This window comes from Dipodomys spectabilis, unplaced genomic scaffold, assembly GCF_019054845.1.
Source record: "Dipodomys spectabilis isolate Male_0828 unplaced genomic scaffold, ASM1905484v1 ptg000112l, whole genome shotgun sequence".
Taxonomy (NCBI): Eukaryota; Metazoa; Chordata; class Mammalia; order Rodentia; family Heteromyidae; genus Dipodomys; species Dipodomys spectabilis.
The window spans coordinates 3789483-3811671 of record NW_024870789.1 but is presented as its reverse complement, the minus strand read 5'-3'; positions in this window follow the sequence as shown (position 1 = coordinate 3811671).

Here is a 22189-nt window from a genome sequence, read left to right as displayed (position 1 = left end):
ACCTCCCTGAGAATCCTGGGCTTTGTGAACGCCCGCAGAACAGACCTGCAACACAGCTCTGCCTGAGGCAAAACAGGGTGAAGATCACAGGTTTCATTATGTTAAACTTCCCAAGGTGGGTGCACATGTGTAGCCCCGGAGCCCGCAGTTCACATCCAATGTGCACTCGCTCCGTTCCCAGGGAGGCTGCGTGCACACCATTAACCCCATTGTGCTTTGGAGGGGAAAGGAAAACAATGCAACCTATTAGACAGATGAAGACCCACAGTCGAACAAGCAGGAAAATGGAAGGAAGGAGAAAGAAGGGAAGTGCCAGCTGGGGCGGCTGGTGGCCACTGAACTCTGCTATGTCTGGTCTCCAGAGCACTTGTAAAGCGAGGCTCACCACGTCTGGCCTTTGCGTGTGTGGAGTGGGGTCTTCAGAGGAATTCAAATCGCTGGTGCTGAGTCTCTATTGTCTACCATGTGGCCAGCATGGAGCTTGTGGGTGGTGTGTGTGTGTGTGTGTGCGTGTGCACACGCGTGTGCGCACATGTGTACACAGGCGTGAGTGTGACTTTCTCTGACCAGCCAGCTACCATGACCGAATCACCAGACCACGAAGGCAATGAGATACCATAGCACCAGGTCCCTGGACGTGCTCTGCCTGGGCCCGGGGAGGCTGGGGGTCCTCTGCACCGGCTCCTCTCTCACCCCCATGCTCCCATCTGTATCTGCAGGCCCCCCACACCCCAACAGGGGGCTCACGGGTGCATGAAAGCATTCTTCTCCAGTCCTTGGCAGCTCAGTGAGGACTTCCTCGCCAAAGCTGTGTCTCAGACATGGGTTTTCCTGGAGGATGGATTTCCAGGTTAGATCCACTAACAAACTCTCTGTTTCTTTTTTGTGAGTTCCCCCAAGTAGAGGACCCCTGTGGCTCACCCCCTCACACACACACATCCCTGACAGGGGACACTGTAAGGATGCTGTCTGAGAGGCCACAGGGAGCCTTACTGAACACCAGACCCGGAGGCAGGCACACTGGATGTTACACAGAACTTTCCATCCTGCTCTGAGCAAAAACCAGGGGCCAGGCAGTGACTCGTGACAGCAAGCTACTTGAGAGGCAGAGATCAGGAGGATTGTGGTTGGTGGCCAGTCTGGGATGGATGGGGGAGAATTAGCAAAACTCTACCTTACACAACAGACTAGGTGTATGTGGGGGAGAGGGGGCATCCCTGCCATCCCAGTTCTGCGGGCATACATAGAAGAAGGCTTATAGGAGGCGGTAGGGGAGAGAGACAAGAAGGAGGAGGAGGAGGAAGAAAAAGAAGAAGAAGAGAAAAGCATCAGAAACCTCCAATGAGGAATGACCAGGAGGAAAAGTGGAGAGGTTATTTCAGCCTTGCAAGTTCAAGCAAAGTCAAGAATCCCGGCCCCTAATGAGGAATCTCTGGTGTTCCCTGAAGCCAATACCACTGTCTCCCTGTGCCTAAGGAGGAAGATACTTCTAAAGAAAGCAGGAAAAATTCCCAAGGCATCAAAAGAAAGTCTCTGAGAAAACAATATTTTGTCAAGTTGAGTGTAAAGTAATTTTTAAAAACCACATGGAATATATTCCTCTAAAAATACACACAGTTCTGAGAATCAAGGAGAGGAGGGAGCTATGGAACATGTTTGGGGCTGGCAGGCAGCTCCGGGGGAAATGGGTTTTTCCTGTTCTCTTTTTTCCTACCCATAATTCCTGGGGATCTCAGCTCTGTGGAGGGAAAGGACCTCAAAAGTCATCTCCTGGACCCCCGAGGACTTTCACATGGAAGGCGTGGCAGGCACTGGAGTCCCTGAGGACCAAACCATGCCAGCTCTTAGCGGGTGGAGATGGAAAGACTGGAGATTCAGGCCAGCTAGGGTAGAAAGTTCGGAAGATTCTATTCTGACAAACAGGTTGGGCCCAGTGGTTCCTATCTGTAATCCCAGCTGTGCAGTGGGCAAAGGGGTTGGGAGGCAACAATGGTGGGAACCCTTTTGAAAAATAAGTAGTAAACCAAAATGGGGATGGCTGAAGTGGTATAGCACTTGCCTAAGAAGCCCAAAGCCCCGAGTTCAAACCTCAGTACTAAAAGACACAAAATCTGCAATGGTACAAAAGCACAACCAGCAAGGTCTAGCTGAACCCAGGAGAACACAGTTATCTTTAATCATGGGCCAATGAACAACCCACACAGCTCTAGTTTAACGTGATTACTCAGTATGTCATCTTGCTGTGTGCTTTTATTGTTGTTGTTCATGGTGGTTGTTTTTTCCATTCCCTCTTTTTCTGCTCTTCCTGCTAACGTCACCATGCAGTATCCACACACAGGTGTAACAGGCCCCCAATGTATTCATATTTTGCTTTAGGAGCTTTTTTCTTTAAGGAAGATTCTAATAATAGGAAACATAGTGTTGGGTTGCTGGTGGCTTGAGTCTGTCATCCCAGCTTCTCAGGCTGGCCTTGAACTCTCCATCCTTCTGCTTCAGCCTCCTGAATAGTGGGATTACAGCATGAACTGCGGTGCATGGCCCTATGATGATTTTTGAGCTTTGTTCTGGGATGCAGTTAAATCACTGGAGAAGTGTTTGACCTTTTGGGCCTTGCTTTTATGATTTGTCCAGCAGGTCCCTAACAGAACTGAATCGGGGGGGAAATTACCCCACCCCTGAGACCAAACCCTCCGGAATGGTTGAATTACATACTTCCAGCAGGCTGGTGGAAGCAGGTACTACTCTGCCTGTGGTGAAGCCGGGCACTGGTGTCAAAGCCTGGGGTTTCCCTCATATAAGAGTCCAGTGCTCTGCTGAGCAGCTCCCCCAGGCCCCTTCCCCCGCAGCTCTCTCCCTCCACCCCTCTGTAGGTTTGGCTACCTCCCCATCTCCCTGGGCCCTCAGCTCCATCTTTTCAGTCCCAAGGGTATGCCAGTCTCCTCATGGCTCCTTGCCCTGTGTTTCACCCTGGAAGCTCTGGACAGAAAGCCAAAGTCTCTGTGGCTTCGTCTCCAGAGAACATGGTCAGCATTACCTTTACTCTGGGTTGTTTCTGTACTTGCAGATGGCAGACTCCAGTCCTGTGATGCTATCGTGGGGGACAGCAGAAGTCCTGTGGGAGCTCAATCCAGGCAGGAGCCAGGTGACCAGAGTCTTGCTGAGGAGCCCAGAGCTGGGAATCTACACAGAGAAGCAGGAATGTCCTTTCTGAAAGCTTCTCTGGGTCCATAGCCCACAATCCCTCCTGCCATTTTTAATCCAACAGAGGAAGGAGAATTCATGTCACACTGGTTAAAGGAAGAGTGGGGGGGGGGGAGTGAGTTTTATTGAATGTTTAATTTCATAATTCCTCTTTATGGAAAATAGTTCCTGTGTAGTAATTTATTATATTATTATATTATTTATTATATTATTCATCATAAAATACAATGATAAAACCATGGCTTCCAAAACAACCTTTAAAGTAAAAATATTTCAAATAGCTAAGACTACAGAGCCCTGATCATTTGCAAAGCAATGCTGTGTGCATCACCTAGACCTTTTACAGTCCTTTGAGCACAAATGCAGAGGGCGAGGTTTCAGGTTTCAGCCTTGCTCAGCTAGAGGCAGGACTCAAACCCAGATCACGATTTAACTCTGATGCACGGTGTATAAATATAGATTTGTATCTAAAGGTGATTCGTGAGAGGGAGAGTTGGGGTTGTTTCTAAGAAGTCTAGAGAGACAAAAATAACAAAATGCAAAGTATAGCTTGATGGGATCATGGTTTCAAAATAAAGGGAAAAAACCATAAAAGGTATTTGAGGGAGAAAAACAGAATTTTAGTTAGACAGGAGAGCATACAGGGCATCGTGAGGGGCTGGGAACAGCAGTTCACAACTGTGATACCAGCTATTCAAGAGGCAGAGATTGGGAGGATTTCTGAGAAGGCCTCAATGGCACTTATCTGCCATCTCAAGCTACTCAAGAGGCAAAGTCCAGAAAGATTGCCATAGCAGGCCCACCTGGGTGGAGAAATCAGTGACAATCTGTCTCCAAGAAAAGGAATCTAGGCCTGGTGATCTGTGGTCCCAGCAACCTTGGGAAATCTAAAGGGGAGGTTTCAGCTCCAGTGCATACAACCCTGTCCTAAAATAATAAGCAAAAAAAAAAACCAGGGCTCGAGGTATAGTTCAGTGGCACAGCACCAGCTAGCAAGCAAGAGATGATCTGAGCAGATGAGAAGCCATCTCAGGATGTCCACACACGCCATCTCAGACCGGTGGGATGTAAAATGCATTCACTTGAAACCAAAAGCCTGTCTGGATTAAGGTATGGTGAAGGCAAGCTGGTGGCCTGCAGGGACCCTGGAAGCAGGGGGAGCCCCTGTGTTCTGTTGATGGAAATCCAGAAGCAGCCTCCTGCAGGAACTGCCCCCCTCCCTGCCCTCCCAGGAGCCAGGAAACAGCAAAGGAGTGAGTGGCAATGCCACCTGGAAGCCTGTGCTCAGATGTGGAGTGGGGTCTGCTCTTCCTGGTAGCTAAGGGCTCAGCCCTTCTGGGAGCCCTGGAGCCCTGAGCTCCTCCCCCAGGCCAGCTGCTCCCTCTCCCTCCAGGCCCTACTGTTCCCTCCAACTCTAGTCTTTGCACTATGAGGAGACACTAAGAGTGTGTGGCCTTGTCTATGCTTGCTGCCCCGCACATGTCTAAGTGTTGTGATGGTAGGAAGTGTTGGCTGGGAGAGGGAGGGGTGTAAATGAACTTGAGCAAGCTAGGACACTGGCAAGCTCAGAGCTGTAGGTAGGGAGGAGGCGCTGCTGCCCACCGCAGGCCTTTCTGTTCAATTGTAGTGGGTGTAGCAATGTCCAGTCCTTTCACCCACACCCAGCAGGGGTAACCAACACAAGTACTGAGGTGTCACCGCTCAAGCACAGGACACACATAAAGTTAGTACTGTACACTCAATAGTTTATGGATAGGAGGCTCATTTTTTTCCATAGTCAGGCAATGAATTTAACCAGCTGTGGTGTACTGGCGCTGTGGACACCTCCCCAGTGACTTTAGGCTGACACGGCAGGGCTGCTCCACACTGCTGGGCCCTGGGTCCCTGTGCTGGGACAGCACCTGGGCATGGGCATTGCAGGGGGGCACAGCACAGTGACCTCACTGGAGGAACGGATGGTGCCAGTCCTGAGGACAGGGAGACGGGGTCCCTGCCTGTGCTTGCTCTGTGACCACCTGGCAGGCACCCAGCCTTGCCTAACCCTTTCCTAGGACAAAAGGAAGAACCCCGGAACAGAGGAAGCGGAAGCCTGAAAGAAATCAGGACACACGGAACTTCCCACCGCTGCTTCCTCAGCCGGAAATGCAGTGCTGAAGCCACAGTTGGCACCCTCCAGGCATGGCAGAGTTACTGCACCAGGGCCTTCAAAGGGGTCTCCGGTTACACAAAAGAAAGTCTTGAAGAGGCAGAAATAAGCCACTTAAATTTCTCTTCATCGCAGGCATTTCCTTTGATGAAGACAACTTGGCATAGGATTAAAAACTTATGGGGTGTGTGTGTGTGTGTGTGTGTGTGTGTGTGTGTGTGTGTGTGTGTGTGTGTGTGTGTGTGTGTGTGTGTGTGTGTGTGTGTGTGTGTGTGTGTGTGTGTGTGTGTGTGTGTGTGTGTGTGTGTGTGTGTGTGTGTGTAGGCTTGCAGTTTTCACTTGGCAGACTCGGATAGCCTCAGTGTGGTGGCTCCACCCTGCAGTGCAGGGTCTTGGTCCTCTGGAGGCTCCACAGAACATTTGGCTGAAGCCAAGGAGCAAGTCACATTAAGAGACTTCCTGGGATGAGTGGTTGCCCTGCATTTTGGCCTCAGCCACGCCTGCTGCCCCTTTGTAAGTTGCTTCCACCCAGTGGGGTCACGTACTAGTTTTCCCAAATTCCCAGTGCAGCCGACCAAGGGTGACAATGTCCCTGAAGCAATCAACTTAAAAAGAAGAAAGATTTGCTGGGGGTTGTGGTTTCTGAGGCTTCAGGACGTGGTCCCTAGGCTCTGTGGTTTGTGAGGTCTCTGGCCAGGCAGAGCCTCATGGCACAGAGCACGCAGGGACCCAGTGGCCTAGCGACCTCCATGGGACCACAGCATGGGGCAGCCATTTGTGTAATCTGTTCAGAACTTGTCACCCAAGAGGGAACTCCACAGTGGTTAGTTGTCCCCCACCCCACCCCCTCCCTTTCTTCCCCTCTCTGTTCTTTTTTCCTCTCTCCCTGACCTCTGGCCATAGGCAGCCTCTCATCTACTTTCTGTGTCTACACATTTACTTAGTTTTGACATGTCTGAATTCCTCGATCTAACTGTAATTACACATCTGCAGACAAACTCGCTGTTGTCATGAAGGGATGGAAATCATTTGAGAGTTGTTAGAGGAAGAGCCGGGAGCTGCCTGGACAGTGGGGGACTGCTTCTGTGAAGGAGGCTGTGTGGAATTGGGATGACCACTCCCCAGGCTGGTGAGACAGGAAAGGAAGGCAGATCAAGAAGACCGGCCAGCACCAGGTGATAAAAGGACTCCAGGGCTAGGAGAGGCCCCGTGTGGCCTCCAACAGCATGCCAGCGGAAGAGCTTAGCACAGCCACAGGGCCCCAAGATGTCTCCCTAGTGAGCAAGCCATCCTGGAACCCCGGCTGGCCCTGCTGTGCCCTTTGAACTGCTACGTGACTGTGTGGCTGCTGGGACTAGGTCAGAACAAGGGGGAAACATGGAAAACTGCACTACCCTGAGCTTCTGCACGTGAGGAAGCCAGGAGAACAGAAAGAGACGCTCGCCAGCCAGGCATCAGATGCTACCTGGGGCATCCCTCACAACTCAGCCCTAAGACTCAGCTTTAAGACACTGAGTATCGGTCTCATTCTCCCCACAGATTATGGGAAGTGAGATTGGTGTCTGGAGGATGTACTGCCACAGCAAAAGAAGAGGAGAAAAGGAAAGGGGAGGTGGGGTGGAGGAAGAAGAAGAGGAAGAAGAAGAAAGAGAAGGGAGGAGAGGAGGCTAAGAGGGAAGGGGAGGCAAAGGAAAAGGAGCATAAGGAAGAGGAGGGCAAGAAGGAGGAGCAGAAGAAGAGGTGGAAAAGGAAAGAAAGAGGAGGGGAGGAAGAGAAGGTGGAGGAGGATAAGAAGAGGAAGGAGGGAAAGGAGGAAGAGGAGGAATACTAGGTTCGAGTCAGGAAACTACCCCCATGGATCACTAAAGTTGCTGATTTCATGTCCTGGTCATGAGTGTGTTTGGTGCCAGGGGTGCATGCACAGTGCTGGCAGGATGGAAGTCTGGCTCCTGTCCACCTGTTGACTGGCTCCCATCTTTAATTTGTGTGAGTAGGGCGCTCTGATGACTGACACTGACAGTTCACTGTATCTTCCGAGCCCAGGGCTGGAAAATTGTAGCCGAGTTGATTAATATGGTGTCTCTATACCTTCACTGCCATTTACAAGAAAAACAGCAAAAGTCGGAGGCAAAATATAGCCCTGTCAGAATGCTGCCTTCACTGAAATAAAGAAAAATGGGAAACTGTCAATCTGGAGCGTTCTGTATCTGAGCGCCGCCGTCACAGGCCTCCTCTCTGGTGCAGCTCAACATCCCATCATTCTCCCATCAGTGGGAGAGGCGCCATGATGTGCAGGTGTCTCATTGGAGTTTATTTCCATTTGGCTTGGGGGTGAGCAGGGTGGATTCTGAGTTCCAGTATGACAGCTGCCCTGTGGCTTCACCTTCCTGCCCGCACACATATACCTTGTGCATACCAGACAGACAGAAATGGCCAGAAAAACTTCACCTGTGAAAGAATCGAGAATGACTGGTAGAGTCAGGATAACCTTTAATTTGTCCAGTAATCTGCTTTGTTTCTTTCTTCATTCAGATGTTTTGCTGATGAGCCGGGCACCACCCATGATGGGTGGGGTGTTGATAGGGGGCCTTACCTGAGGACCTTCAGATGCTGTGGAGTTCTGTCAGATGGAGCTACCTCTCAGCTTAATGTCAAAGTCTTCAATGGTCCATGTGATTCTATTGCTCAGGTTTCAGGGTAGCATGGTGGCTTCTTGCCTTCTAGAAGTTTCTTCAATTCCTGGAATGATTTCTCAGTTTTCCAACAAACTCCTCTTTGCTAAGTCGGCCGGAGTTGGATTTTATTACTTATGACTGGAGTGCATCCGCGGCTACTTTCCTGAGTACAGTTCAGGTAGCTAGGAGGCTCATCTTCTTCTAGGCCTCCATCTGGTCTCAGACAAAATATTTGATGTCTGTCCTCAACATCTCCAGTATCAATGACACTTCCAAGCACGGGCATTAGTCACCTTTGGTCACATGACTAAGTCTTGAATCACTGCTCTCGATTCCATTTTGATCAGGGAAGTCCAGACTGAGAAAGGTATCACTTTCAGCCAAGCACAGTGATGCATGCCTGTAGTCACAGCTACTCAGGAGGCCAAGATAGGAGAATCACAGCTTGGACCCAGCCTGGGCAAAACATTATTGAGATATAATCTTAACAAATGAGCTTATAATGGTAGGCCACAACTGCAATCCCAGCTACACAAGAGACACAGGAGGAGGGCCAGGCAGTCCGAGGCTGGGTCGCTAAAACCACAAGACCCTATCTGAAATACAACCTACGGTGGAAAGAATTAGGTGCATAGTTCAGGGGGTCGAGCCAATGCCTAGCAAGCACAAGGCCTTGAGTTCAAGCTGTAGTACATCCTTCCTCCCCACCAAAAACAAAAAGCAGAGCACCACTGGGGAAAAAAAGTCATATGCGTATGTCTAAACTGCCCTGTGAAACACAGGCTTACTTTTGCATCCTTAATTATAGTGAATGGCTGCTAGGTTTTTGTGCTTCAAAGGGCAGAAGACATGGCTTTCAAAATGTCTGTGAGTACAGATGGTCGCTGAGTGGAGGGGAGGGTGGGAAGCAGATGATGGCATCCTGGGAATGAGGAGGACTTGAGAACAACACCCGGTGCACATCACCACTTACGATGAAAAGCCAGTGGGAAGGAAGCCAGTCTCCGAGGTGCAGAACGCGGGCAGCGGGAGCCACACGCACTCACACAGCGGTCAGAGACCCGAGCTCCACACGCTGCACTAGGATTCCAAACACTGGCAGCAGAGACACTGCTGACCCCAAGGCTGTTCCAGCAGAACTCCAGCAGAGCCAGTCCCAGTCAGGGATGACAGTGGCCCCTTGTCCCCGTTCAACCAAGGGAGAAAGAATAGGCGACAGCTCGCAGCAAAAATGCAAGTTGAAGGAACCAACTGTCACGTGGACTATTTATTAAATAATTGATTTCAAGCAAAATGTCCTCACTACTGGTCAATTGCCCGAAAACCATTAAATCTCCAATTCCATTTTAAAATAATACAAAGCACTGGCATTTGTATGCGGTACTTGACAGCATGCTGGCTCTCGCGCTTTCTCTCTGATGTTTAAGCAAAACTGATTTACTGAAAAGCCCAAACGAGCATGGTCTTATATGGAATCTCAGACAAACGAAGACTCCAAAACCCTGCCTTTGATCAAGGACTGAGAGCACTTGAAGAGAATTCCCTTGTAATCCGTCCACTCTGCCCCTCAAAAAGAACATAGTGAGCACAGACAGATGTAAACACCATTGCTTCTGTGCTTTGAACTGAAATCACACAGAGCAGGGAACGCGCCATCATGAACATTTTTCCTGGCAGAGACGAAAGGCGAAAGAACTACCTCATAAAGCTCCACGGGGCTTAGAGAAAAAAGCCAATGTTGTGTTCATGTGTGCACACTGTCTAGAGGCCAAACTTTAACCCTGATAATAGTGTGCATGTTTATGGGTTGGGGTGTTGGTACTGCTTGGTGGTTGTTGTAGTGTAGGGATGGAAGGCAGAGTCTTGGGCCCCTAGACTCTCTGTGGCCCACTGATCTACACTCCCAGCCTCTTATTATTAATATTTTAATGCACCTTAATGGTGGCAGAACATAATGTGCACCCCCCCACACACAGGGTAATGAAATAAGGTCGCTGGGTGGATCCAATCTGCATTCCAACCCCTACTGTCTCATCTGCTTGATCATCAGCTTCTGGAGCCAAAGGGTCTTGTCTGTGAAGGGCACACTGGAGTCTCGTGTCACAGCCCACTGCCTGCAGCAGCAACATTATCTGTTCAACTACTGCCTTTGCTAAGGCCCTCATCAGTGCTGGTCTGAACAATTGTGCTCCATAGTAGATGCAAATGCTTTTAGCTTCTCTCCAGAAAATCACCTGGGAACACTGGGGAAGGTGGTTGGAAATTGTATAAGTTGCTATCCCATATCATCTACTCGTGTTCTGGGATATGAAGTATTCTCATGCAACCTCCTGTGGAAGATATTTGTTCCTTGGCTGGCAGAGACAATCACGGAGAGGTAACTGGGTCATAAGGACCTCATCAGGGCGTTAATGCATTGATGGATTCATAATTTGTTGGTATTCCTAGGAGAATTCTGCTTGTTATGCAAGGAAACCATCTCAACATGCAACATCTTCAAGAATAATCCCTTATTTTAACTATGAATGTGCAAAATTAGTGCAAGGCATGGCAGGGCCAGCCCACATTCTCTGGGATGGTTCTTAGAGACGCTGAAAGAGTCACTTCCAAGATGCGTAGTCCCATAGCTAGTAATTTAGTGTTGATTGTCAGCAGTGTTCTCAGCTATGAATGTCACCTGTGGCTGTCAGCTGAGGTCCTGAATTCCCCTCCCCGGGGGATGTCCACCTCCACAAATGCCCAGGCCCCATCGTGGCCTGTTGGCCCAGTGCCTGTGTGGAGACGCAGGATTACCTCTGTTACCTCTCCTGGAAGTCACAGTGTCATGTGCCTACCTGGGCACTCCTGGAACCCAAGGTCATGTTGGAAGGAAAGCCTGCAGGCTTGGTGGCCAGTCAAAATTACTGCAAAAGACTGGAAACACTAATGAAGAAAGGTTGATTTTTGCTAATAGTGTCAGAGGACTTGGGATCACGGCTGGCTGGCTCTATTGCTTTTAAGTCTGTGGTGGGTGCTGTATCATGGCTGAAGGCCATGAAAAATGAAAGCTGCTTGCCTTATAGCAGCCAAGGAGCAGACCGAAAGACAGAAGACGGAGCCACGGACAAGTCATGTCCTGAAAGGACACACCTCAGTCACCTGCTTCCTGGAACTAAGCCCACCTCTGAAGTTTTGCACCACTGCCCCATGGTGCCACTGGACTGTGACTGTTAGCGAAATGAGCTCCCTTCCCATAGCTTAGTCCACTCCCTCCCTTCCACAGCTTAGCATGCTCCCTTTCTAGAAAACACTAGGCTCATGTAGGAAAGGCAGTAAAAAATCAACTTCCAACCCCTTTACCTTGGGGTGGCACTTCTCTGGGGCAGCTACCACCATAGAAGGCAGCAAGAGCCCCTTAGTGTGATCTTCAGCTCTGGGTAGCTGCAGGACCCCTTATCTACTACTTGGAGAGCAGCCATAAATCCTAGTCCGCCATGATGAAGCCCCTGACCCACAGGTCCATACCGGGGTCTCTGCCTCCTAGGCCCTTCTAGCCCCTCCTAAACCTCCTAGGTTATATAGGTCACCTCAGACACGAGCTGGTGCTTCTTCTCACTTCTCCCTTGTGAGAAAGGATCTTGTCGGCCCCCTTTCCCGGAACCTCGATGTCTGTGTGGTTCTCTGGCAAAGTCTAATAATCTTTCATTCAATCTTTCAGTGACTCCACCCATGGACAGATCCACCAATGGGTCAGAGCCTCAAGACTTACCTAGGACCCACTCACATCTCATCTGTTGGATCCACCCACTGGGCATCAAACCTTCCCCACCAGAGGCTGTGTCTGTGTGCACACAATGTAACGGATGGCTGACACCGCTGCCGCCATTTATACAATGCCCCTAACTGTCTTTCCCAATGGGTGTAAGGGGGCTTTCTAAGGCACGTACCTGGTTGTGACTCCTCTCAGCTTAAAAACTCCCAGTGTCCCCTCTTGCTAAAATGATACATTCTGTTCTCCTAAGGGAGAGAGCGAAGAGCACAGACACGCCAGCCTTTCACACTGGCACCTCCTCTTGGCAACCTGACACAACCCCAATAACAGCGGCCAGCCTTCTCTCACTCAATCTTCCCACCAACTCCAACCACTTTTTGTTTGCTTTTCTGACCCTTTGTGTCCTCCCCAGGCAGTGAAAAGGGATTAGCCCATCCTTTCCCAGCCACTGGGGTAGATGACCCCCTGGGGTGTCACCCAGAGAAGCACACACAGGACTTAGCATTCTGAACTTTAAGGAATCATTTACTATTCAATGGGTTCTTGAAATGGCTTCCCAGCAGCAAGCAACTTGTTCCATTTGTGTATGTAGTGCGGTGTCTCATCTGGGGAAATGGCACAATGGTAGAGCACTTGCCTTGCAAGCAAGAAGTCCAGGGTTCGATCTCCAGCACTGCCCACTCCCCCCAAAATTCATTCTGTGAAAAATGTAAAACAATATTTTGCTTGAGTAAGAGTTATCACTATGCTGAAGGATAAAACTGAGACCTATAAAAGCAAGTAGCTGGTGCAATCCCACCAACCACCAGAGCGAGAACTTTAATCCAGGTCTTTCTGCCTAAAAATTCTTGAAAATGTTGCTAAGATGACAGGAAGAGGTAAAGTGAGAGCACCTTTCCTGGCTGTCAAACCTGATGAGTTTAAAATCAACATTTAAAAAAAAAAAACCCAGGCAGGCAATAATTAAAAGACAAAAGGGTACAAGCTTAGGCCATAATCCTTTTTGGAAAAATGTCTAGAAATGACCATTTCTACACACTCATGGAAACAGAACAGACTGAAGATGGTCACTAAAGCTCCTAAGATATCTTAGGAATGCTTCTGTTTTTGAGGGAGGAGGCTGAAAAGATATGTGTGTAGTGGGTGGGGTAAAGGGGTTGAGATCCAGAGAACCTGCTTAATCCCCCTCCTCCTCCACAATCCCTGACCCACCTCTGCCTCTCCCTGGCTGTGAGGATTGCTGGAGAGGGAATAGAGAATGATTATAATTGTTCAAAGCTAATTACCTTCAGCAATAACAGGGATTTAGCCGTACAGTAAAGAAAATAAATAAGACAAGACATCCTGGGGGAGGGAGAGATTTGGAAGGGAGAGAAACACAGACCCAGTTTAGGCCTCCTCTTAATGACAGATCAAAACATTGTGGCCCACATCTCTGGGTTTCACCTTCTCTGGCTTCCACAGGCTGGGCGTAGTAGAAAAAAACAGACCCGGGGAGAGGTAGATGAAGTCAAGTATGAGACTAAACAGATGCGACATCTGGGCAATGAAATCTCGGGACTTCCTGGAATTGCAAAAACCACTCAGAGCTCCGGTGACCTCAGTGAGAACACCAGGATGGAACATTTAACACACTCAGAGCAGGCGCAGTAGAAACCAGCCACACACCAAATCATTCCAGGCACCTATCTTACCGGCCCTCCTTCCCTGCTCCCCACCCTGCCCCCCTCTCTTGGAGTGTACTCTCCAAACCCAGGCCAGGAGAAGGTAAGAGGACACCAGCACCAAGGAGACCTCACTGGATTCTACAGTGACAACACCGCCCAGCGTGTGCAATGGAACCAGGCAAACAAAAAGTCTTTGCAGTTTTGCTAAGTATGAAATGTACACAAGGAAGAGGAATAGCATGCAAAACACAGGACGTTACTCCTGGGGCAGGCTTGATATGCTGGGAAACATCTCACCATGAAGTGAGGAGATTCCGGGTATGTGGCAACCAATGTACTGCTAAAAGCACAGCACAATTCCCAGAGATGAAAATGAAGAAGAGCCTAAGGCCAGAGTGACAGCCACATCCATGAGCCAAAGCTGCCCTGGGGGTCACTGACACTGACATCCTGGACTTCAGTCTTCACAGCGCATGAGAGACCACGCTTCCCATAAAGTGAAGCGTTGGAAGACAGACTCTCCACATCCAACTGGGGCCCCAAAGAGCTACACCATGATGAGAAGCTGACAAGGGAAAAGCCAAGAAGCCCAGAACATATGGGTAATGAATTTGTCATGGCCAAGACAGAGGATGGAGGAGGTCTTCTCGGAGCTGGTGAGCTAGCCCACTCCTGAGGGGAATATGAGGTTGAATGGACTCTCTGTTTGGCCCAGAACACCTGAATGAAGTCACTAGATTGAACTGGTTCCTCCAGACAACTAACAGAAGCAGCCACCACAGAGATCCAGCTGGATCCAACTGCTGCCATCTTGAATCATAATGGTGATGGCCCCTTGGGAACCTGGTCTGCTTTTCTCACACCATTCCCAGAATCCTGCTCTTGTCTATTCATAAATAGACATGAAACACTGGACTGCTATGTGCAGCTTTATGACCCAGATCCTATCAGCACCAGAAATGTACTTGGTATCTTTAAAATTTGCTTGAGATAAACCAAGGTCTCTTCAGCTTGGATGAAACCACCTTCTGCTGACCACAATATAATCCCCAAAATGTAGGGATCCACTGAGCATACTGCTTCTCAGGATTATGGTTTTGTCAATGAGTTCTCCAATAAAGTACATACTGTCCAGAATCTGCCTGCCTCTTGGTCTAAACTCGGGTGACCTAAATCCAGGTTTCCTATGCAGGGACAGAACTTTTCCTTGAGCAAACATAAATCCTACCTTGGAAGAAGTCGCTCTTGGAAGTGGCACTGTGGCTTAAGTGGTAGAGCGCTCACCTTGAGCTGAAGAGCTGAGGGACAGTGCTGAGGCCCAGAGTTCAAGCCCCATGACTGACCAAAAAAAAAAAGTCACTCTTGACACCCTCAGCGATCTCAAATCTTAAAGCCAATCAAACCCAAGCTCACAATAAAAAATTCCACAAGATGTAAGGAAAACAGTCATTTTCATTAAGACAAGTGAGAATAATTTGCAATGGAGGCCCAGGGAATTGTAATGTGAGAGCTAGCAGAGACGATAGCCTATGAAATTGCTTCTTAAAAATACAGTTAAAGAAACCAAAGATAAAAACAACAAAGTAAAAGACTGCTAGAATGACTTGGATGTAGCATTTGTGGCAAACAGTGAGAACAATGGCGTTCCTACAGCACCACACATTTGGAAAGTAACCAAATGCTGTAAACATGAGAAATACAATTATTAAAATTTAGGTAATGCAACAGGCTTGAAAAAGCTGAGTAGATATGACTGAAAAGAGAATTAACAAATTTGAAGAGATTACCCAGAATTTAGCACAAATAAGCAGAGATGTGAAATTTAAGAAGAGTAGAGAAGGAAGGTTAACAGAGCCTAATACACATCTAATCTGAGTCCCAAAATTTTAAGAAATACAGACTATAGGAGGATAAATATTAAAAGAAGTAATGGCTAAAGATTTTCCAAATGAGTAAAAAATAAGAATCTGTAGATTCAGAAAATACATGTGTACATGAGCATATACACACAAAATCAAATGCAAGATCCATAAAAACAATATTCAAGTTTAGCTGGGTGCCAGTAGCTCATGCCTCTAAACGTAGATACTAAAGAAGCTAAGATCCAGCCCAGACAGAACATCCATGAGATTCTATCTCCAATAAACCAGCAAAAAGCCAGACTGGAAGCATGGCAGGTGGTAGAACACCAACCTTGAGCAAAAATGCTGAGCCAGAGCATAATGTCCTTAGGTCAAACCTCAAATACCACTTTCTTCCACACATAAAAGATTTACAGAAAATTCTCATACATATAGATATATACATATATACATATATATATGCCAAAACAATAGAAGAATTAAACACATCTTTCCTAAGAATAAATACACAGGACTGTGCCACACAATTACCCAGATTGACCTAATAAATATGTATGCTTTCCAAGCTTGACCTAATGAATATGTATGCACTCCACTGCAAACAATCAAGGTATTCATATTCTTCTCAAGTACTTGAAAAGTATTTATAAAAACTGACTAAACTGTAAATCAGGAAGTCTTTAGCTGTTTTCTACCACATAGTAGACCATGTTCTCCATATTAATTTAAAAAATAAGTAGTAAAAATGTAACTTTACAACAAATACAGTTGGACATTTCAGAAACATGCCTTTTGTAAGAAAAATTAAAAGTTTTTATCATGAAAATTTCTAAACATAAAAATCACCAATCCTATATTCTAATCACCAAAGTTGGTTATCAATATTCAAACACATACACTTCAAAGTAATTCATGAGTCTAAGAAGAAATCATTGTGGGAATGTTTAATTACTTGAGACTAAACCTTAATAAAATCGTGCATATTTAAACTCTTGGTATTCACTAAAGCAATATGCACAGGGAAATGTACAGCTTAACTGCTTATATCAGAAAAATAAAGACTAAATAAAATTTAATGACCAAGGCATCTAGTGTAAGAATTTAGTAAGAAGACCACAGAATAAACTTAAGAAAAGGAATAAGAAGAAAAAGGACACAGACAACAAACTGAAATTAATGATGTCTTGAAAAAGAAAGCAATAAAGGACAGTCTTGGAAGAGACACAGAAAAATACTGCATGATTTCACTTATATCTGGACTAGATAGAAAAAACAAAGGCAGAAAAAGCACAGACATATAAAGGGTAAGGGAGAGCAGAGGGTGCAGGGAGAGAGATCCAAATCAAACAGTACGAAGTCATACAGAACCAAGTCTAGACGTCTAGTGTAACATGAGGACTACGGCTAATAATACTTGATTATATGCAAAAGTTCTGTGAAGGAGCAGATCTTTAGATGCTTTTACCCCTAAAATCTTCTATGTGAGGGGTTGAATATGTTCATTTATTTGAGTACGTGTACACATATAAGCATACACACATATATGCACACACATTGTATACCTTAAATATGTAAAATAATAAATGAATTATATTTCAGGCTGAGAGTGGTTCCTCACACCTATAATCACAGCTACTTCAAAGGAGGAGAGCAGGAGGATTATTGTGGTTCAAGGTCAACCCAGGCAAAATTTACCCCACCTCAACAAATAAGCTGGTTGTGGTAGGATCAAAACTGTCTGTGATCTCAGCCATGCAGAAGGTATAAGAGGAGGATCACTGTCCAGACCAGCCTGGGCAAAGACTTAGTACCCTATCGTAAAAGCAAAAAAATGGCTGGAGGTATGGTTCAAATAGTAAAACATCTACCTAACAAACATAATACCCAAGTTTAAACTCCCAATACTGCCAAAGTAAACAAATGAGAGATACTAAATAACTACCATGAAGATAAGATACTCAGTTAGAATGAATGAAAGAAAGAAAGACAAGAAAGAAAGAAAGAAAGAAAGAAAGAGCCATAAAGACCTTGTTACGGATCAATTTGAAGACAGAAGAAATGGATATTTTCTTGGGGAAAAAACTTATTAAAGCTGCTGTGGAAGAAACAGAAGGCTCCACACTTTATCCAACAATAAAAAGTAAACACAGGCCCTGAATCAAAAGCCTGCTGTTATTCTTGTCTTGAGGATGTTTTTTGTTCCCTACTGCTCATATACATGGATTATGATAAAGTCACTTATTCCCTACAAAGCTATGCCTTCAGCTACCAAATCTGGTAAATGCCTGGATCTGGGGCGATGTGTATCACCAAGCTATTTCATCCATCAAGATGCGTAACCGCACAAACGGCACCGAAATTCTCCCTAAACACAGCAGGACCTGCTGGTCAAGAACCTCCCACAAGCTCACTGCGTTAGAGATGGATCTGGAGGAAGACACTCCCCTCCAGTGGCTCTCAGGGTGCTCAGAGCAAACCCGCTGCTCCATCCTCTCCCTTCCTTCCCTCTGCTTTGTTCTCTGCAAGTCTGGAGCCATTGAGGGCTGGTAGGCATCCTGGGAGGGCGGGGGAGGGCTGTCAGACCTGAAATCTGATCTGCTGCATGGAGGAAGAGGCTGGAATCTCCAGGCAGCCCTTCACCACTCAGAGAAGGGATGTGTGTGATGTGAAGCTGGCCGTCATGGGGCAGATTCAAAGAGGAGAGAGAGCAGCCCAGCTGTCCTCTTCCCACCCCCGCTGTCCACATTTGGTAAGCATGGCTTTGTACCATCATTACCGGTGGATGCAATTAGACTCCATGCCGGGTCCACTGGGAACTGGAAGTGTGGCCATTATCCATTATCATGGCTGTGGGAAAAATTCGGAGGGGAGAGAGGCCGCGTGAGAGCCAGCACGGTGGGGCCTTGCACCTTGCTGCTGAGGACATGCCTCGGCAAACTTTAATTCCAACATGTCATTACGGGAGCTTTAATTAAAAACCCCAGCCTGCGGACCATGTGTCCTGAATTCACCTCAGTCCTCTGCGAGAGCCATGAGTGAGTGCCTCATTTCTTTTGCTGAGGGGTCCCTGGACAGGTCTCAAACATCTTTGGTGACTTGATGCCCTCATGGTGACAGCTGTCTGGCCCCCCTCTTGTCATAGGCCGGCAGGCCTGGGTACCGGCACCAGCTTCACACCAGAGCCATGCACGACACCGGAGCCACCATTCTGGTGCTTCCACATTGTTGGAAGATCCCAAGATGCCTCAGGACTTGCTAAACACTTAGTCTGGGGATGGAAAGCCAACACTGAACAACAGGAAATGAATGTCAAGAAATAAATTTTTATCCAGGTCCATGCCTGTAATCCTGGCTGTCCAAAAGGCGGAGATCAGGAGGACTGCAGTGCAAAAAAAAAGCTTGGGGTCAGGGTAGGGCTGGTACAGAAATCACAAGACTCTATCTCAAGCAAGAACAGGACATGGTGGTACATGCCTATGACCTGCTATACAGGAGGCCAGGATTGAGAGGATTGTGATCCTAGGCCAGCCAGGGCAAAAACATGTGTGAGACCCCAAATCTCAAAGAAAAATGATACTAGCAGTGTGGTTGTTTTTCTATTACTCTATTAAAATGAATGTTTTCATGTAGAATATTCTTTTAGTCCTTGGAGTTTAATTACTAGAGGATGCCATCAAATGCCCCCCCCCATCATGATTGGGTGCAGGACAGGCCTGAAAGGGTTAATGGGGTTCTTTGAAAAACCAGATTCAAGAGACATGAGCTTTTCTTTCAGGGCATCTCAGCCTTTCCATAAACCTGCTCTCTTCTCTCAACAATGCTCAGCCGACAGCACAAATACCAACATAAAGCAGAACTTGAAAGCAGTAGTGTAGCTTCATAGAAACAAGTATATTTATTCACTGAAGGACCACTCTATGCCACAGTTCAAGGCTTTTGAAATAGGCACATTGGAAGAATTCAACTAAATGAGTGTCATCTGAGTAGGTGGAAAGATAGGCATCCTTCATTTGCTCAAAGGGATGACAACATCATTGCTTGGCCATTGCTATCTGCTGGGAACTGGGCTTGTTAGTCTGTGTACATCATCTTATGGGATTCTGTGACAGTTAGGATAATATTAGGTGCTATAAAAAAATAAGCCTCCCAAGCTCAGTGGCTTCTCACTCTCTATCCCCTAATTTTCTAAGTGTTCCTGGTTAACCAGTGTCTTTCCTTGGTATGTATCATGAATCCAGGATTTGGTGTTTTCTGTCTGGTGGTTCTACCACCTACTTCCAAGGATCCTGGGGCCTTCCTCAGTATTCTTCCAGCTGCCTGGCAAGGAGTTGAGAAGATACCCAGTTTTCTAACCATGTTGTCCTGGATTTTTAGCCCATTTCCCTCCCTATAACGAAATGCCCAAAACTGGGTAACTTGTGAAGCAAAAATAAAATCTCAGCTTGACTATAGTCCTGAAGATTCAGAAGCAGGGCTCCAAGGGGAGCCTGATGCTGAAGGGCAAGAAACACAGGGCCAGGATAAAACACGAGGGGAGTCCCCACTTTATAACAAGCAATGAGTCCTTTCCCGTAGAGCAAGAACTCACTCCTGAGAGAACAGGTCCAGAGAGCGCAGCATTAATCCCTCCTAACAACCTAACCACCTCTTCATGGTCCCACTGACAGTACCTCTACACTGACCATGAGATTTCAGAGCAAGTTCTGGTGGGGACAAACCACATCTAAGCCACAGAAGCCTTTGTCTGTATAGGTCTAGCCTGCTCCTGTGGCCTGGTTGGGGCAGCCACAGGAATACGGGGCAGACCAGTACTTGTGATCCTCATAGAGGTTAGCCTAGCAGTTATGGGTAAAGCTGTCTCTGCAACATGATCCTCCATCTCCCTCTCCTTCTTCTCCTATTCTCCTTCTCCCTCCTTCTCCTCTCCCTTCTTTCTCTTTCCATCCCTCCCTTTTCTCTCTCTCTCTCTCTGACACACACATGTGCATACCACTCTGAACATACCAACTCACCCTATAGGTTAGAAATGGTGCCCCCCTCTATTTTAATAATGATGGACTGGGCTAGAAGAGGCCTGGTAGGTTTTCTGGATTCTCAGAGTGAATGGGTTGAGATAGAAACCATGGTCTGCAAGACCCTAAAATCCCAGGTGCCCCACTGCACCCCCACTGCACACCCAGGCTTGGGGGTCAGGGGAGCAGGTGTATGGACGGCTCTGTTCCCATTAGACGTGACCTCACACATTGCTCACCAACTGTGTGTCAATGAGTGCACCCCAAGGGAACACTCACACAGCTATTTATCCATGAGATTTTCAGAGATTTCAGCTTTCATGCACATGAGAGATTTGGCAGTACTGGAGGTTGAACTCAGGGCCTCAAGCTTGCTCTAACACTTGAGCCACTCCTCCAGCCCCTTTTTGCCTTGGTTGTTTTTGAGTAAGGTTTTGCTTAATTTCTGGGCTGTGATCCTCCTATTTCCCCATGTCTCTGGAGATGATAGGAACTCACCACCATGCCCAGTCCTTGGTTGAGATGGAGTGTCCTGAATTTCTATGATGACCAGGCTGGCCTTGAACTCCCCTTTTATGAGGGAGCTGGCCTTGAACTATGACCAGTCCCACATCCCTGCCTCCCAAGTAGCTACCCTGATGGATTTGAGTCACAGCACCCAGGTGAAAATGACAAAATATCTTTATAATAGAGTCATTTCTAACTTGGAAAAGATGTAGGTCTGGTTGTCATTGGTCATAATTTTTTTAACAGCTTTGGTTCAATTTGTGGTTCACTAGAAATAAAAGTGATACTTGGCCCAGTCCCGCCTTGGTTCAGTAAATTCATGTGGTTTGTTCTGGTTTATACTTAAGTTGAATTCTGGTTCCTAGTAAAAACAAAAGTTTTATTTCAGGCAAAGTAGCTTGTTATGTTTTCTCAAAAAAATATTTTACTGACTTTTTCTTCACCTGGAAAGCAGTAAATGTTTGACGTATATGCTCCTGCCTTCTTGTCAAGAGCACCCTTAACCCTGGCCACTTACTCATTTATGTTCTATTTACATCTTGTGTTCTGTGGTTTTGGTACAATGCCGAGAAGGCTAGGAGAGACTTCGCATGTAGGGCCTGGAGCCATGGGAAGGCATCTGGAAGCCAAGGCGTTTCCGGGGCTCAGGTGAGCTGTTGCATCCATGGTGGCTGAATTCCATTCGTCAAATGGTGGAATAAACTTCATCTCCACCACTCCTTTGGCTGCTATTGCCCACGGAACTACTGCAAGTCTGGCCGCCATCTCCCCACCCTTTATGCCCCAAGTGGTGACAGACGTGGCTACCATGCCTAGTGGACCTTGTGAAAAGCATGGAGTGGGAAAGAGAGCATGACAGTACAAATGACTTAATTCCACAGTCTCCTGTGGCTAGATTATAAGGACCTCTGTGTCCTCAGTGTCTCATCATGGGAGTCCTCCACCATCAGAATGTCATCCTCAGAAGACAAACAGCAGCCCATAAAGCTGAAATTCTTCCTCTCCAATCTGCCTTTCTCAGCACAGGCTGACTGGCAGTAGAAGAACAGAAATTTGTCCTTCTGACCACCCCTCCACCCCCTCCACCAAATCACATCAGAATGCCCTAGTGTGGTCTTGGTTTATCTCCCAGAACAGGTGTATGGCTCACCAGGTGTACGGCTTCCGCAGGACCAGTGATCCAGGCTGGATTCTTGTTTTCTACTGGGATTGCTTTGCACGGTGCTCCATCAGAAAGGTGAGGCTGCCTTCCTGTGTCCATCTTGCTGATCCAGCTCACAATGTGCTACAAACAAATGCATGGAGATATTACACACACACACACACACACACACACACACACACACACTCCAATCTCTCAGGCCAGTG